This window comes from Bubalus kerabau, chromosome 23, assembly GCF_029407905.1.
Source record: "Bubalus kerabau isolate K-KA32 ecotype Philippines breed swamp buffalo chromosome 23, PCC_UOA_SB_1v2, whole genome shotgun sequence".
Classification (NCBI taxonomy): Eukaryota; Metazoa; Chordata; class Mammalia; order Artiodactyla; family Bovidae; genus Bubalus; species Bubalus kerabau.
In genome coordinates, this window is record NC_073646.1 from 26,225,633 (window position 1) to 26,240,724 (window position 15,092).

At 49.6% G+C, this 15,092-nt stretch overlaps 1 protein-coding gene and 1 non-coding gene across 2 annotated transcripts in view; one reads left to right on the forward strand and one right to left on the reverse strand.

Moving 5' to 3' along the window:
- KATNIP (katanin interacting protein) overlaps nt 1–15,092 on the forward strand; it is a 236,744-nt gene that overhangs the window by 169,710 nt on the left and 51,942 nt on the right. The gene's annotated exons all lie outside the window — the stretch shown is intronic.
- On the reverse strand, nt 11,768–11,840 carry TRNAG-UCC (transfer RNA glycine (anticodon UCC)). The gene has a single exon. It is a non-coding gene; the product is annotated as a tRNA-Gly (tRNA).

The following is a 15,092-nucleotide window of genomic DNA, read 5'->3' on the forward strand; positions in this document are numbered from 1 at the left end:
GGCAAACCCTGGCTCAGGGGTGGGAGGGAACCAGGTCATGTAGACCTCACTGGTCTGAAGGCAGAATAGGGAGAGGGTCAGAGCCAGCTTGGCTGGGGCAAACCCTGGCTCAGGGGTTGGAGGGAACCAGGTCATGTAGACCTCACTGGTCTGAAGGCAGAATAGGGAGAGGGTCAGAGCCAGCTTGGCTGGGGCAAACCCTGGCTCCTCCTCGTCCTAGATCAGTGACCTTGGGAGTGTTATTCTGTGCCTCTCTGACTCAGTTTCCTCATCTGTAAAATGGGGGTGATTATTGTTCAGTTAAGACATATGGGATGAGCGTGAGTCTGAGTGAACTCCAGGAGTTGGTGATGGACAGGGAGGCCTGGTGTGCTGCGAATCATGGGGTCACAAAGAGTTGGACACGACTGAGCGACTGAACTGAACAGAACTGAACTGAAGACTTATGAAGTGCTCATAATAATTCCTGGCCTTCATGAACTGTATACAAAGATCAGCTCTTGGTATCATTATGGGAGGGTTTTGGGCAAAGGGTGACACAATCTGATTGAGGAATTTAAAAGATCATTTTCTGGATGCTTTTTGGAGAAGGGGTCAGAGAGAAGGCGGAGCCCCAAGAAGAGGCATTTTGGGGCCTCCATAGTCTAGCTTGGTGGCTTGGATGAGGGTCTCAGTGCTTCTAGAATGCACCATGGATAGATTCAATTCATCCCAGGGCAATATTTGTATTTTCAGAAAGGCCTTTCATGGTGGAGTAGGGATGGATTTTCAAATGAACACAAGTGAAGAGATTAGTTCATTAACAACCTATGTACCCTTCTCCAGCTTCAATAGTTATCTATATTCTGCCATTTTTGTTTCCTCTCTTCCCCTAACATTTAAAAAGAAATTGTAGGTATCATATTATTTCACTCATAATATTTTGCGTGCATCTCTAACAGATAAGAAGTTTGTTTTTATATCATCCCGATGCTGCTATCATACCTGACAATCATTCATTATTATGCTTCAGTACCCAGTCCACATTCAAATATCCCTAACTGCCTAATTTTTAATAGTTAATTTGTTTGGCCACACCATGTGGCATGCAGGATCTTAGTTCCCTGACCAGGGATTGAACCCTCGGCCCCTGCAGTGGAAGAGTCTTAGTCACTCAGGTGTGTCTGACTCTTTGCAGCCCCAAGGACTATAGCCTGTCAGGTTCCTCTGTCCATGAAATTCTCTGGGCAAGAATACTGGAGTTGGTATAGCTGTTCTCTTCTCTAGGGGATTCTTCCTGACCCAGGTATCGAACCCAGGTCTCCTGCATTGCAGGCGGATTCTTTACCATCTGAGCCACCAGGGCAGTAGAAGAGTGGAGTCTTAACCACTGGACACCAAGGAAGTCCCAACAGTTGATTCGTTTGGATCAGGATACAAACCTAGGCCAAACATGGCAATGGCTTTGAAGTCAAAGATGTGACCTTCGTTTGGGCCACTGAGTCAGTGTAGCCTGATGGCTCTGCCATGTGGTAGGGTCTGGGCACCTCTGGCCTGGCGAGCATCCTCGGGCCTGGCGAGCATTCGTGTGTGTGCATGCTAAGTCACTTCATCATGTCTGACTCTTTGCAACCCCATGGACTGTAGCCCACCAGACTCCTCTGCCCATGAGATTCTTCAGGCAAGAATACGGGAGTGGGTTGCCATGCCCTTCTCCAGAGAATCTTCCCGACCCAGGGATTGAACCTGCATCTCTTAAGTCTCCAGCATTGGCAGGCAGGTTCTTTACCAATAGTGCCATCTGGGAAGCCCTTGGGGACCACGATGGCATCTTAATAGGGTGGCTGGGAGGAAGGGCACTGACCCAGATGCGCAAGAGCCTTCCTTAGGTGTTGACCTCGGGCTTGGTCTGGGCCACTGTCAGCTGCTAGAGGGTGCTGTCTGGTGGGTGGGCTGCAGCCTCTAAAGTCTGTGTGCAGAGTCCATGCTTGGGAAGGTAAGGCATGGTCACCTTGAGAGGTCCAGGAGGCTCAGGTTTGAAGCAGGCCCCCAGCCAGCAGAGGACAGAGAGGTGAGCAGAGAATTCCACCTTGAGAGAGAGGGCCCCATGAGGTGTTCAGGCTCCAACCAGAAGGTTGGAATTCAGAGGCAAACTGTACTCCCAGCAGGAATGAGAACACAGATGCAGAACAGGGGTAGAAGCTGAGGCCTGTATCTCTGTACTGCACAGACCAGGGGACGAGCTGCTTCTGGGACCAGTCAGATGTCTAAGCAGAGAGGGCTGTTCACCCATGTGCAGGGGCCAGCCTAGGACAGCAAGACAAATCCCAGACCCCCTAGAGGGTAGAGCTCTCCTCTCCCCCCTCCTGCCTGCCTTGGCCAGGACTGACTTAGTAGCTGAATCTGTTGATTAAAATTCTCAGTCCCAACACTAGTGTTATCAGCCAGGATTCTTTTGGTAACAAAAGACAAGAAAACCCAATTAAATCCAGCTTAAGGACAAAAAAGCGTTCTTTGGCCCATGTTACAGGAGAGTATGAGTTGGCTGCCTTCAGGCATGGCAGGATCCAGGAGTTCACATGATGCCATCAGGAATCTCCTCCCTCTGTGTTGGCATCATTCTCCGGTTCCAAATGGTGGTTTCCGCTGACATTGCTCTTGATTTCAGGAGTGCTTGCAGAAAGCCCCAGGTCTATGGCCCCCTGGCCTGGGTTGCGAGTTGGAGCGAGGCCTACATTATCCACATGAAGTAAGGTCAAGGGAAGGGTGGATTCCCAATGAAAAATTGAAGTGCTGGGTAAGGAGGGAAAAATCACCAGGGAAAGTAGAAAATGAGACCCAGACTAGGTCCTTTTCTTTTCCTCTAAGATCGTGGAAGTCACCTGCTGGCAAACACATTCATCAGCTCCCAAATCTAAACCTACCCCAAGGCTTAATTTCTGAACCAAGCTTCTCTCCTGGCCATGAGATGCTTTTCTTTGGCATTTCTGCCCGGCCATGTACTGAAGCCCTTGCTTTGGTACCCCAACCCCAGGCCCCTCAGCCCCACTCCAGGCTCTGCTTCCTTTTGCTGTCTGCAGCAGCGCTTGACTCCCACCTTTGAATCCTCCGCTCCTCCTGTGCCCCTCCCTGCCAGTCATCTTTAGGTCCTACCGTTTCCACTGCCCGAACCTGCCTCCTTCCAAGTCCAGCTCCTCCTTCCCCTGCTGCCTGCTGTCTCCTCCATCTCCCGCTCGGCTCACTCATCTGCTCAGTCCCTCTGTCTCATTGGCAGAGCCATATCGATCGCCCCAGATGTTGTGCTGGGGCCAGGAATCAGACATGCTGTCTGCCCCTGTGAGCTCTTGCCCAGGCAGGTGGGCCCAGGGGGACCCCTGCAAACCACAGTTCGGTGGGGCCAGGACAGTGGCAGGGGATGAGCTGGGGGCCTAGCTGCTACAGAATTCTTCAGGGGAGTGACCACAGTCCCCGGCCAGCATGTGCTGCCCCAGACATCCTGGGAAGAGGCTGTGCCCTGGTGGACCGAAGGCAGCTCACAGATTGCAGCTGGCTCACACTGTGTTTTCAAAATTCTTTGGGTTTTGTGTGTGTGTGTGTGTGTGTGTGTGTTTTAAATTATTTATTTATTTGGCTGCACTGAGTCTGAGTTGAGGCGCTCGGGCTTCTCTCCAGTTGTAGTACGCAGGCTTAGTTGCCCTGCAGCATGTGGGATCGACCAGGGATTGAACCCACATCCCCTGCGTTGGAATGCAGACTCTCAACCACAGGACCACCAGTGAAAGTGAAAATCCCTCAGTCATATCCGATTCTTTGTGACCCCATGGACTATACAGTCCACGGAATTCTCCAGGCCACAATACTGGAGTGGGTAGCCTTTCCCTTCTCCAGGGGATCTTCCAAACTCAGGGATCAAACCCAGGTCTCCCACATTGCAGGCAGATTCTTTACCAGCTGAGCCACAAGGGAAGCCCAAGAATACTGGAGGGGGTAGCCTATCCCTTCTCCAGGGGATCTTCCTGACCCAGGAATCAAACTGGGGTCTCTTGCATTGCAGGCTAATTCTTTACCAACTGAGCTATCAGGGAAGCCCACAGGACCACCAGGGAAGTCCACAAAGTTCTTTGAATCAATTCAGTTCAGTTCAGTCACTCAATCATCTCTGACTCTTTGCAACCCCATGGACTGCAGCATGTTAGGCTTCCCTGTCCATCACCAACTCCCAGCGCTTTCTTCAAACTCATGTCCATCGAGTTGGTGATGCCATCCAACCATCTCATCCTCTGTCATCCCCTTCTCTTCCTGTTTTCAATCTTTCCCAGCATCAGGGTCTTTTCCAGTGAGTCAGTTCTTTGCATCAGGTGGTCAAAGGATTGGAGCTTCAGCTTCAGCATCAGTCCTTTCAACGGATCTTCAGGATTGATTTCCTTTAAGATTGACTGGTTTGATCTCCTTGCTGTCCAGGGGACTCTCAAGAGTCTTCCCCAACACCACAGTTGAAAAGCATCAATTCTTTGGTGCTCAGCCTTCTTTATGATCCAATTTTCACATTCCTAGGTGACTACTGGAAAAACCATAGCTTTGACTGGACGGACCTTTGTTGGTAAAGTAATGTCTCTGCTTTTTTTTTTTTTTAATTACTAACATTTAAAAATTGGTGAGTTTCCATGAAAAATAGGTACCTTTAACTAGAAGATCTGGTGACATCAGGTCACATCCACTCCTGGGAGCTTTGGTGGAGCTGAGTTGGGGTGCGGCAGTCGCCATCACTCTCATGTGTGTCCCTGACACAGTGGCACCGTGGTCCTGACACCACACCACCCCTCCCACTTGACATGTTTCTGTGGGCCCTGCGCACATGTGCCTCCTCCGCTCTCAGAAAACGGGCTCTCTGGTGCGTCCATCCTTATGGAACCTCCATCCCCTCTGGTCCCCAGGGAACTCTTCTCTCCTCTGTGACTTTGCTCCTGCCCTGCCCAGCACCTGGAACGCGTAGCCAGTCTTATTACAAACCCTGTCTTTGGAAACTTCGAAGTTCTACTTAAGTCTCTCTTCACCCATCAGCTTCCCGCACACCCCCAGCCTGCCCCAGGCCCCTGCTGGTGGTCTCAGCCGCCCCTTCTGGGCACCAGATTTCGTGCTTCCCTAGGGTATCCGTCAGTTTCCTGAGCCTCCCATGTCTCAGACAAACAGGTGCCCCTGGCCAAATGTATCCTGCAGGCGTGCTCCATTTGGCGCTCACGACGTTGCACAGCTTGTGAAACATTTGACAACGTGGAAGGCTGGCTTCTGATGAGTGGTGGTATTCCCTCTGTAGTGTCCGCCGGCTGGAGCCCAGTGACTCCTGCAGCCTCTAGACTTGTAGGCGGGTGTTCCCCGGCTTCCGTCCCTCCCACGTTGGCGGTACTGTAAGCATTTGAGTCTGTGACCCCTAATTATTCAGGCTTTTGTGAACTCCTCAAGGAGAGGAGCCCTGCTTTCCTCTTTTGTGTCTCACACAGGCCAGGATCCTGAGGGGCCCCCGTGTGGTCCATGCTGGGTTGGATAAAACTGCAAGAATTGCCAGCTGGGGCCTGAGCCCAGATCAAGGGGAATCTTCTTTTTTTTTTTTTTTCAATTAAAATATAGTTGATTTACAATATTGTGTTCGTTTCAGGTGTACAGCAAAGTGATTCAGTTATATATTAATGTGTGTGTGTGTGTGTGTGTGTGTTATGTATGGGTATGTATAGATGGGCTTCCCAAGTGGCACTAGCGGTAAAGAATCTGCCTGCCAGTTCAGGAGACACAGGGACTCAGGTTTGATTGCTGGCGCTGGAAGATCCCCTGGAGTAGGAAGTGGCACCCCGCTCCAGGATTCTTGCCTGGAAAATTTCATGGACAGAGGAGCCTGGTGGGCTAGAGTCCTTGGGTTTGCAAAGAGTCGGACACAACTGAGTGACTGACCACACATACATGTATATGTATACATACATACATATATGCACACACATACACACACACACATAGATAGATAAATAGATAGATTCCTTTCACATTCTTTCCCCTTAAAAGTTATTACAAAATATTGAGTATCATTACCCATAACCAACAGAAGGTCATTGTTGGTTATCTATTTTATGTCAAACTGAAAGATGTGTCTTGACTCTTTGGGACCCCCTGGACAGTCCATGGAATTCTCCAGGCCAGAATACTGGAGTGGGTAGCCTCTCCTTTCTCCAGGGAATCTTCCCAACCAAAGGAATGAACCCAAGTCTCCCACCTTATAGGCCTATTCTTTACCAGCTGAGCCATAAGGGAAGCCCAAGAATACTGGAGTGGGTAGCCTATCCCTTCTCCATCAGATTCTTCCCAACCCAGGAATTGAACCAGGGTCTCCTGCATTGCAGGTAGATTCTTTACCAACTGAGCTATCAGGGAAGCCCTTATATAGTAGTATGTATCTATTAATCCCAACTCAAGGAGTATTGACCTAAGTTAGCGAGAGTAATTCTAGGCCCCATCCTAGAATGAATGGGGTTCTCCTGAACCTGCTGCCAACCTGGGGCAGGAACAGGGGGTCACTGCACCCGGCCTTAGGGGAGCAGGGGGTCTCTGGCCACCGTAGCCCTGAGCAGCCAGTGTCAGCGGGTATAGCCATCCAGGCAGTAGGTTGGGTACAAGACAAAGATGGCAGCTTCTTGAGTGTGTATTATGTGCCAGGCGGCATTCAAAGGACTTTACATATATCAGCTCATTTATTCCGAACTGCAGTGAGATGGGTACTATGGTGGTCAGCTCTATCCTACAGATGGGGAAACTGAGGTGCAGAACAGCTTGCTGGTGGTCACATGACTCCCAGGCAGTCTGGTGCCCACCATCTGGCCCTGCCTTTCAATAGAGGGGCACTGTGGTCCCCGGTGAGCCAGGACCTGCCTAGGGCAGCTATCCCTGCCCTGGCCCTGGCCTGCCAGATGGCCTAAATTTTTAAGAGAAGCCAAAAATGCACATTGTTATGTGAGCACTCTCAGTTTTTGGACAGCATCAGCTGGTTCTGAACATTTAACTCCTCTGTGGGCCAAACCAGCCCAGGATCAGCCGTAGGGGCTCCAGTTAGTGACCCCGTCTGTCACATCCCACCCCCGTCCTTCCTCCTCTGTGACTTTGTGGGGGAGAGGACGTCAGTCATTGGCTTCCAGCCTGGCTTGTAGTAGGTTATCTGCAGCTTGTAAAGTGTCACATGCCCCACCATCTTCATCAAGTTACTGTGTCACAAAGAAGGGTTTTCATTGGTCTTCCTCCCAAGGGACAGACGAAAAGTCATTGAGATCTCATCCACAATAAAGCATTCTAGTTCAGATGCTCCAGGAAGGAGCAGCTTTAGTTTTCAGAGCCTGATCTTAAGATAGATAGGAATAGGCCCGTTTCCCCATCCTTGAAGGCCTCCATCTGGGCAAGGACAGGTTTGCACATAGGACCACAAGGTCGTTGGCACGGGGGTCCTGGTGCACACTCAGCTCTGAGAGCCCAGAGGAGGACCCTCGACCCAAGGAGGACCCTCGACCCTTGCCTGAAGAGGCAGGCGGGGCAGATGGGGAAGGCCGGGGGCTTCCCAGAGGGGTCAGCTCCCAAGCTGGGTCCTGAAGCCTGCATGATGGCTGTCTGGGGGGCAGCGGCTCACTCCCCAAAGGCCCCTGTCCCCCAAAAGCCTCCCAATCATCCCTCAGCTCCTTGGCCCCTCCTGTTCGGGACCCAGCACTCCCGGGCAAAGAAAGCAGTGAAGGATGGAAGCTCGTCTTCTCCCTGTGCATTGGGGCCAGCCCGGGCGCCCAGCAGGAGACAGAACAGCTGGGCTGGGGGGCTGCCTGGGTTGTGCACGAGTGAGGTCCAGTGGCACACACCTGGTTTGACTCCAGTCGTGCCCCCATACCAATGAAGGCTTTGCCTTAAAGCTGCAGTCTCCAACCTTTTTGGCACCAGGGACCAGTTTCCTGGAAAACAGTTTTTCCACAGACTGGGGGTCGGGGGGTGGGGCTAGGTTTCAGGATGATTCAAACACATTACGTTTATTGTGCACTTTATTTCTATTATTATTAACATCAGCTCCGCCTCAGATCATCAGGCATTAGATCCCAGAGGTGGCAGACCCCGGCAGTGGACCCTCCCTGGCATCCGGCAGGTGGGCCTAGCCAATGCTTTGCTCCAAATGATTTCCTTCCGGCTTTGCTGCCTGTGCTCAGGGCCAGGTATTAGTCTCTAGGCAAAGTGTGTTGTGAGCACAAGAGCCTCCGCCTCTGCTAGGCTTGTTGTCATGATGAAACCGATCCGCCATCCATCTTCCCTGAGCAATTCGTGTGCTCATTGGAAGAGACATGTCATTCGACCCCAGGGCCAAGGAGGAACGTGGCCTTACCGAGTCAATTCAATCACTTAGATCAAAATGATATTAATATTGTTGGGTTCAAATGCATTACAGTCCCAGCATGATTGGTTCTGGGCAGCTGGAACGAAGGGTAAAGCCCTTTTTTTGGACAAGGAACGGTGCTCCCCTCCACCACGTGCCAGTCACAGAGTTTCAGTGTCCTTTTGAAAATGCATTGCAAAAGTGGTTTGAGGCAGCGTCAACAAAGGGCATAGCAATAACTCTAGTTAAACGAGGAAGAAAATGTGAACACCAAGGGAACAAGTACACACACACACACACACACACACAAATGATTCTCGAGGGTAAGGTCATTCGCAGGACGGAATTTCACCTGGAATTCTTGGAAGCCAAGGCAAAGGAGGAAATAGGACTAGAGCCCTCTGGTTGGAAGGAGGAAGCAGGCTCATTCTTAAGCAGCAAGAGAATATTCCCTTGGATTTATTCCCAAAGGCACCCTTTGTCCAGAGCTTCATTGAGGGGGTATCGACGAGTACAGACCTGCAAAATCTCAACCCTGTCTTCCTCACGACTCAGAAGTGTATCTCAGATGGCTTCCGACCACGTGCTTGAGCTGTGACGGTTGCATCAATATGTACATAAATACATAGGAAAAGTCTGCAAGGACAGGAGCGTGGGCATGCCCCACCCCACCCCCGCCAGCACCCACGTCGATTGCCTCTGGGGAGTGAGGAGGAGTCAGGATGGGAGTGTGAGACTCTTGGTCCATGAGGACTAATTGAGAAATAGAAGTAGGAGCTCAGAGTGCACCCAAAGCAAGTGATTCTGCCAGTGGCCAGGCAGGCACAACCGAGACCAAGGCCTTCTCCAGGTCTGGCTTGACCCAGAGAGAGATGGCAGTAGGAGATTGGGGTGCCAGCGAGAGTGGCTCTCTGTGCACCAGCTGTGTGACCTCAGGGAAGGCTGAGCCTCAGTTTCTTCATCTGTCAGATGGGCCCTAATGCCCGCCCTGGAGTTGTTTGAAGGACAGCATGGGACAATGCCTGTGGCCTTTCATGGTTCACACTTGGCACCCCCAGATGCTGTTCCCCACCTGGGATCCCACCCTGGTGTTGCTTGGGTCAGATTCACCTACAGATATGGCTTGTTTGATCTGGAGAGTGTTGGAACTTTGGCAGATTTAAACACCATCAGGCAGGAGGCATGAGCTTCTCAGTCCCCCAGGACCCCCACCACTCCCTCTGGCCTCAAACCTAACCTTCTCTCTCCTACCTGTCCAGTTCTATGAGTACTGGCGGTCACACCCTGCCCCAGCCTGCTCCCCCCTCTCTATCCCCACTCAGCCAGGCTTCTTTTTATTTTATGTATTTATTTGGCTGTCTTGGGTCTTAGCTGTGACATGCGGGATCTTCACTGCCTCACGTGGGATCTTTCGTTGTGGCCCACAGGCTCCCTAGTTGCGGCCATCAGCTCAGTAATTGCAACACACAGGCTTAGTTTTGACATGCGAGAGCTTAGCTCCCCAACCAGGGATTGAACCCACGTCCCCTGCATTGCAAGGTGGATTCCTAACCCTTGGACCACCAAGGAAGTCCCTCGGCCAGGCTTCTTGGAGAGAGCTGACATCAGGAGGGGCTCTAGATTGTTCGCAGATGGTCAACGAGCCCATTGTGGAGACCAGGCATCTCCTGATGGGATCCAGGATACCCACCTCGTGACTGTGGGACTGAAAAGCGTGCTCCCCACCCCCTCCCCCCACCTCTTTCAGTGACAGCGTGTCTTCTCCAGATGTTTCCATGGCGGTAATTTTGCGGAACTAGTCACTGGAAGCTGCCCAGGCTGTCCTTCTCCAATAGCTATTTCCTGATTAATTCACAGCACGTGCTTGCTCTGTGCCTCCGCTAAACAGAGAACACATCCATATAAACATGTAAAAGGGTGCTCTGAGAATCGACTTTTCTGACAGGCAGCAAATAGCAGCCTGCCATCCCGCAACTGGACGATTGAAGCCGGTTCCTGTCGTCTAACACAGGCTTGACGGTTCTCATCCCAAATTGCTCCGGAAACTGAGCAATAGCTCAGTGAGCTAGGAATTTAGTTAGAGCTTCCCTGCCCAGCTTTTCAGGAAGGCAAAAGCGGGGAAATGAGTCTACATGGACACATCTGGGAGTCTCCGATCTCATATCCCAAGAGTAGATCAGAAGGCAAAGCAAGATGGAACACGGTCTGGGGTTGAAACCAACAGGCTGCCATTTTTCTGATCAGGTTTGTTCTCTGAGGATTGTTAGCAGTGCTACCCGGGGAGAAAAGTGGCTGTGTTGATTCGTTTGTAATTCCAAAATGATGGCTGAGCAAGAACTGTGTGCCAGGTGCTTGCTGGGCCCTTGGATGAGATTGGTAGCACCTCCGCTGTCTCAGAGTTTGTTTATTTATTTTTTAATTGTGGTCTTCGTTGCAGCAAGGGTTTTCTCCAGTTGTGGCAAGCAGGGGCTCCTCTCTAGTTGTGGTGGCTTCTGTCGTTGTGGTCAGTGGGCTCTAGGGTGTGTGGGCTTCAGGAGTTGCAGCTCTCAGGCTCTAAAGCACAGACTCAGTAGTTGTGGCATACGGGCTTAGTTGCTTCACGATATGTGGGGTCTTCCTGGGTCAGGGATTGAACCCATGTCTCCTGCATTGGCAGGCGGATTCTTTACCCCTGAGTCACCAGGGAAGCCCCTGGAGCTTAAGTTTGAGTGTGTGTGTGAGTGTGTGTGGGGCGTGCTCAGTCATGGCCAACTCTTTGCAACCCCGTGGATTATTTGCCACCAGGCTCCTCTGTCCATGGGATTTCCCAGGCAAGAATACTGGAGTGAGTTGCCATTTCCTCCTGCAAGGATCTTCCTGACCCAGGGATCAAACCCGGTCTCCTGGCGTGCAGGCAGATTTTTTTTTACCACTTGAGCCATCAGGGCAACCCTAACTTTGAGTGGGGGAGACAATAAATAAATTAGAAAGCTGATGAACAAGACCATGTCAGAGACAGGAAGAAAATAATACAGGACCATGGGCTAGAAAGGGGATTGGATGGGCCGGGGCCTGCTTTAGGGAGAGCAGCAACATCTCTTTGAAGACAAGGAGGAGCCAGCCTTGCAGGTCTCTGGGACAGAATGTGCCAGGCAGTTGCCCAGGTCCCGAGGTGGCCTTGAGCTCCACAGAATCAAGGAGCAGCAATTGGAGTGGTGTGTTGGGAGGGGGAAAGGAAGGGGAGAGAGAGGTCATCATGGGACCAGATCACAGAGGCTATGTTGACTTCTGAAGGGAGCTGGCATTTATTCTCAGAGTGATAGGAAATTGTGGGGTGGTTTTAAGCAGCAGCTCCATGATCTGATTTGTTTTTGTCGCTGCTGTTTTGTTCTATTTTCTGGACATACCACACAGCCTGTGGAATCCTAGATCCCTGACCAGGAATTGAACCCGGGACCCCTGCAGTGGAAGTGCAGAGTCCTAACCACTGGACCACTAGGGAATCCCCTAGTGATTTAAGTTGCTTTTTAAGAAGGACTGGCTGCAGAAAATGAAATGTGTGTGCTGGGGTGGGTTGGGGGCGGGTGCGTGACAGTGCAGAGTGGAAACACAGAGACCAATTAGGAGGCTACAGTTGTTATCTCTGGGAGAGATGGTGGTGGCCCAGGCTAGGAGGCAGTGGCCATCCGGGAAGAAGAGGTCAGATTAGGGAGGGCTTTGGGAGGTGGAGCCATGGGAGCTTCTGATGGATTGGATATGTATGTGAAAGAGCAAGAGGGCTCAAGGACTCCTAGGTCTGGGGCAGTTGGTTGAATGAAGGAACCATTTTTAAGATGGATGAAGATGAGGTTTGGGAAGAGTAAACTGATCATTCTGTTTGGGGCATGTTAAGGTTTAGATGCTTGTTAGATATGCAGGAGGAGTAGTCACGTGGTCACTGGGGTCGGATAGAGAGGCCAGAATTGGAGATTAGAACAGTCAGGAGTCCACTGTCCAAACAGCACTGTTTACATTAGCCAAGACACGGAAGCAACCTAAATGTCCATTGACAGAGACTGGATTAAAATATATATATATATATATATATTTGTCATATATATATCATATGATATATATGTCATATACACACACACACACACACAATGGCAACCCACTCCAGTGTTCTTGCCTGAAGAATTCCGTAAACAGAGGAGCCTGACAGGCTACAGTCCATGGGGTCACAGGAGTCTGACACGACTTAGCAACGAAACCACCACACTCACAAGGGAATACCACTCAGCCATAAAAAAGAATGAAATAATGCTGTTTGCAGCCATATGGGTGGACTTAGAGATTATCATACTAAGTGAAGTGAAACCTTTGTTGAGCTTTACTCACTCAGTCATGACTGACTCTTTTGCGATCCCATGGGCTGTAGCCCCCAGGCTCCTCTGTCCATGGGATTTTCTGGGCAAGAATATTGGAGTGGATTGCCATTTCCTCCTCCAAGGGATCTTCCCAACTCAGCGATCGAACCCATGTCTCCATGTCTCCTGCAGTGCAGGCGGATTCTTTATTGCTGAGCCATTGGGGAAGCCCAAAGTAAAGTCAAGAGAAAGACAAATATCATATGGTATCACTTATGTGGAATCTAAAAAGTGATACAAATGCATTTATTCACCAAACAGAAACAGACTCATGAACATAGAAAACAAACTTTTCCCCAAAGGGGAAAGGGAGTGGGAAAGGATGAGTTAGGAGTTTGGGATTAACGGGTACAAACTACTATATATAACATAGATAAACAACAAGGACCCACTGTATAGCACAGACAACTATATTTACTATTTTGCAATAAAACATAATGCAAAAGAATCTGGAAAAGATATATATATATAACTGAATCACTTTGCTGTACACCTGAAACCAATACAACATTGTAAATCAATTATACTCCAGTAAAATAAATTAAATAGTTGGGAGTCACCAACACGAGGATGAAATTTAGGGCCTTGGGCCTGAGTGGGACCACCTAGTGAGACAACACAGGAAAATCAGGAGGCCCAGGACCGCCCAGCCGGTCAAGGAGCAGCAGGGAGCCTGGGCTGCTGTGAGAACAGGAAGCAGGGGGATGACCTGCCTAAGGACTGAGAACTTCCCAGTGTGTCTGGTCACCTGCTGGACCCTAAGACGGGTAGTCCAAACCAGGGCACCCTTGGGAGTGAAAGGAGGGCCCTGTGAGTGATAGACCAGGACAAGAATCAATTGGAATCATCCAGACAACAAGGATGATTGGTATCATACCAGTTACTGGCACCCTTGGCAGGGTGGGTTCATGCGGAGGGGAGGAGGCAAAGGCTACCTGAGGGAGGTGCAGCCTCCCAGAGTTTGCTGTGAAGGTGGATGGACAGACAGACTGTGGGGCACCCCACAATAGACGGCTCCTCTGCAATAAGAAGGCATAAAACTCTTCACGTCGGCAACATGGATGAATCTTGGAGATATTATGCTGGGGGAAAGAAACCAGACCCCCAGGCCCCAGGGAGGTCATAGTGTGTGACTCCTTTTGTATAACAATTCTAGAGAATGCAAACTAATCTGTAGTGACAGAAGGCTGGTGGGTGGTTGCCTAGGGGTGGGGTGGGAGGGATTACGAAGGGGTATGAGGAAGCCTTCAGGTAATGATCGTGGGTGTATATGTGTTAAAACTTAACAAGTTGTATTTGTTGTTCAGTTGCTAAGTTGTGTCCGACTCTTTGCGACCCCTTGGACTGCAGCACTCTAGGCTTCCCTGTCCTTCACTATCTCCCGGATCTTGCTCAATCTTATGTCTATTGAGTCGATGAAGCCATCCAACCATCTCATCCTCTGTTGCCCCCTTCTCCTCCTGCCCTTAGTCTTTCCCGGCATCCGGGTCTTTTCCAATGAGTCAGCTCTTCGCATCAGGTGGCCAAAGTATTGGAGCTTCAGCTTCAGCATCAGTCCTTCCAATGAATATTCAGGGTTGGTTTCCTTTAGGATTGACTGGTTTGGTCTCCTTGCTGTCTAAGTTGTATGCTTTACTATTTATTTTTAATTGAAGTATAGTTGATTTACAGTGTTGTTTTAGTTTCAGATGTAAAGCACAGTGGTTCAAATATATATATATATATATATAAAAGATTATATATGTTTATACCCTTTTTCAGATTCTTTTCACTTACAGGTTATTACAAAATATTGAATGTAGTCCTCTGTGCTTTAAGTAGATCGTTGTTGGTTATCTATTTTATATATAGGTGTGTGTCTGCTAATCTCAAGCTCTGAATTTATCCTTCCGTCACTCCTTTCCCACTTGGTAAATGTAAGTTTGTTTTCTAAGTCTATGGGTCTGTTTCTGTTTTGCAAATAAGTTCATGTGTGTCTTTTTTTTAGATTCCATGTGTAGGTGATATCATATGATATTTGTCTTTCTCTGTCTTACTTCACTTTGTATAATATTCTCTAGGTTCATCCATGTTGCTGCAAATGGCATTACTTCATTCTTTTTTATGACTAATATTCCATTATATATATACTTCTAGCACATCTTCTTTATCCATTAAGTTGTACACTTTAAATATATCCAGTTTACTGTATGAGGTAGGTATTACATTCCTCAAGAAAGCTGTTTATTAAAACCATTTTTGTGTCAAAAAGAATGACCAAATAGGGCAGTAGTAGAAGGTGTGGTTCGATTTTAAGTGTGAAGCATTGTTGCCTGATGTGGGGCACACGTGCGAGGAGAGGGGGAGAG